This window comes from Octopus bimaculoides, chromosome 3 (genome assembly GCF_001194135.2).
Source record: "Octopus bimaculoides isolate UCB-OBI-ISO-001 chromosome 3, ASM119413v2, whole genome shotgun sequence".
Lineage (NCBI taxonomy): Eukaryota > Metazoa > Mollusca > Cephalopoda > Octopoda > Octopodidae > Octopus > Octopus bimaculoides.
Genome location: NC_068983.1, coordinates 140,627,126 through 140,630,791, shown reverse-complemented (window position 1 = coordinate 140,630,791; position 3,666 = coordinate 140,627,126).

The window sequence follows — 3,666 nt, the reverse complement described above, 5'->3', positions numbered from 1 at the left end:
GTAAAATTCGTTATTTGTACCGTTTACAGAGAAATTTGTAATGAATATTTACATGTTCTGAAAATGTCTGTCCTGGCAGAATCAGAGGCATAATGTGCTGGATGGTGTAGTGTATGTATTAAGACAATAAGTTCTTTTAGAAAACAATGTGTTCAACACATTCATGTCATTGGCGCAATACATTCTGGACACCAGTGTCTCAACATGCTGCTTCTAGTCAGAGAGATACAGACGGAACTTTGAGATTAGATAAATTCGCTGGCTGTATTCATACTTTCAGCAAACAAACTGTCTGATGATTAGTGTTTGCATCTTCCTACCGATAACAAGGAATAATATAAATCATATATTCTTGGTTGATTTACTATTCCCACGTGTTGAGGTTCTGATATATAACAACTCAACACGAAGGGGATTAGTATTATCTTAGCTCGTTTGTTTTCAAGGCATGTAAGTTATAAATTGAAATTTCAGAAATTAAACGCCCGTTGAATGAACCCATCCATTTCATTTCAGAAACCTCAAAACGAACGTGAGTAATGCAGTCCCTACTACTTTTCTATCAGATTTAAGCATTGTATATCAGAAAATTTTCTTGGTAACGTGTGATGTTACAATTTTAGATAATACATTACCGTACTGATCTTTAAACATACCTACGAATTTCTACGTAGTTTCTGTCGAAAAGCAGTGACCCAGAAAAGCAGTGGCCTCGTTGAGTCTACTATAGTGGACACTCGAGCAAATCCCTCGGTAACAATAAAATCGTGAATAATATAGTTACGAAACGAACATTTAAAAATGCACCCATTCCTGCTTCCATTACATAGATAAATAGAAGGTTTACAACAGAGATCTCCAAATGTTTTCGGGCTGCCACGCCTTTGACATCCAGGCTATATTGCTAGCGCCCCCACACCAACTAACCATCAGAAACATAGACCTTTTCTGAAGCAAATTCAAAGCATTTGCATTTCAGAAATAAAAAAATTACCTAATGAACCTATTATTTTGTTGTTTTTACATGAACCGCTACCCCATTATCACCCCACTTCTCTTCAACACGCCTTGGAACTTTCCACCGCCCCAGGGGGACAACACCACCAACTTTGGGAACCACTGGTTTACACGAACTGGTTATTACAATTAAATATTTTTACACCCTAGGAATGATTTTATCTATTGTCAATTTTCGAGTACGGTTGTCACTTTTGTAAATGATTTTTATCTCTGCGTGTATTTATTTAAAACAAAGGAACTCAACGTGTACGACTTTAAAAGATTTTACATGAATGCATTGTACAAGCGTTTACATGATGTTCATTGATATTACACTTTGTTCAGGTAATCCTTGGAGTCGGAAATCCTCATATTCAAGCAATTCAAATTTAATTACAAATTATAAATAGAAGTACAACACAATAAAATGACATTAATAATAATAATAATAATAATAATAATAATAATAATAATAATAATAATAATAATAATAATAATAATAATAATAATAATAATAATAATAATGATAATAAATAACTACGTCTGAAATCATGACTTATAAAAATTTTAAGGATTGAAAACAATTAATTGGTTACCGAATATTACTTTGTAACACCAGTTCAATAACAAAATGAACACAGATGTGCATTGAAGTTATTATTGCCAATATAATGACAGAGTTTCATGGAAGCAAATATTTGTAAGGCCACAGTACAGAATAAAAATCAAAAATGGCTTCTGTGCGCAATAACAGCAGACTTTTTTCCTTTTTCTATTGGTGATTTCCTGGAATTAACATGTTTAATATTGAAAAAAAAAAAAAAAAATATCCAATTGAATGCGGATATCACTTGAGTTAAAACGTTTTATTGATTGCTCTTAGCTTTCGTTTTAAATGTTTTATTTGATATCTCGGGAAAAGGAAGGACAATCTTTCGATTCCGGACGCATTGTTCACGTGAAACTTTAATTAGCAGCGATATTACGTGGTTTAATTTAGAACGAAGTAGTACAATAAAACATTGCTGCGTTATGATTCGCATGTAATGCGTATAAAGGGAATGCCATCAGAGGTGAAATTTACGTCATTTCGTTTAACATGATAATAAGAGAGGCTTTTCAATTTCCTTTGCCTTACTAGGTTGATGTTATAATCATTGATTTCTAACATGTGATAACGTTATGAATTCTGAAGAGTTTTATAAATATTGTTAACACTATTATAGAATTGAAATGCAGAGCAACATCTTAAAGGATATTGCAGCCATGTTGTCTGGGAAAGTTAAGCAGTGATATTTTCACTTGGACGGAAGTGTAAAAGACCTCAGATCGAATTATCACCCGAAACAAACGATAAATACACGGATAGTTGTAATTATTTCGAAATATGTCAGAAGCACATTTTACAGAATGGAGGAGAGAGAAGGAGGGAGAGACAGAGATTGATATATTAAATAGATAGACAGATAGATAGATTCACTCACAAATACACGTACACACACACACACATACATGCATACATATATAAATGCAGATATGACCTGCAAAACGCAAAACCTAATATACTGCATTACCTGACCAAACTGCAACGACAAATACATTGGCGTAACGTGCGAGAATCCACAGGTGACATATCCGACTAGAAGAATTACGTAAAATTTCATTAAGTATGCATCTGGAAATATACAGCGACGGAGAATTCAAATTTTTTCCCTTTTACAAATGAGCAGGGGACGATCCGCAATACCGAAGGCAATGGAACCACATTTCATAAAAAAAATTATCTCCAAGATTTAATGTTTGACAGAAAAGCGGAGACAGTACATTTTGTATTCTAAATAAAACTCAAATGTAGGAAACATAATGCTTATCTCTATAAATATTCTGATGTATATATGTGGCATTGAGATGTTCTGAGCTTTGCATGTTTCTCTAGTTTATAAGTGTTATACTAATGTTCTCTAATACAAAAACATGAAATTGAAAGAGGCGTGATCGAAGTTACGCAGTATAAACATGGATATGTTTACAAACACACACACACATACATGCACACACACACATACATGCACACACTCACACATACATGCAGACACACACATACATGCACACACACACGCATACATACACACACCCACACACACACACACACACACACTCACTCACACATACACACTTCATCAAGGAATTCTCTCCAAAATTGAATGTTTGAAAGTAAAGCGGAGAATTTGCATTTTTATTCCAAATGTGACTCATATCTACAAATGTTCAAGTAGCATTGGGGTGTTCTAGCTTTGCGTATATATATATATATATATATATATATATATATATGTGTGTATATATATAAGGGAGCCCACTAGGTGGACTGTTAATATGCTAGAAGAAGATCACATGTAATGTGACTACTAAGACCGAATTGTTCTCAAAGGAAATTTAGGGAAGTAACAAAAACGTATGCGGGTAAGACAAGTGAAAATTACATAAATATATACCATTATCTGTAAACTAGTTTCGAAATTAACATTTTCTTACCGAAAATATCTGTTTCTCATCAGTACAGACCGTTAAATAAATATAATTCTCAGAATCGTATACTTGTTGTTCCCCACGAATGGGGCACGTGTACAACACGGTTCTGTTAATTATATATATATATATATATAT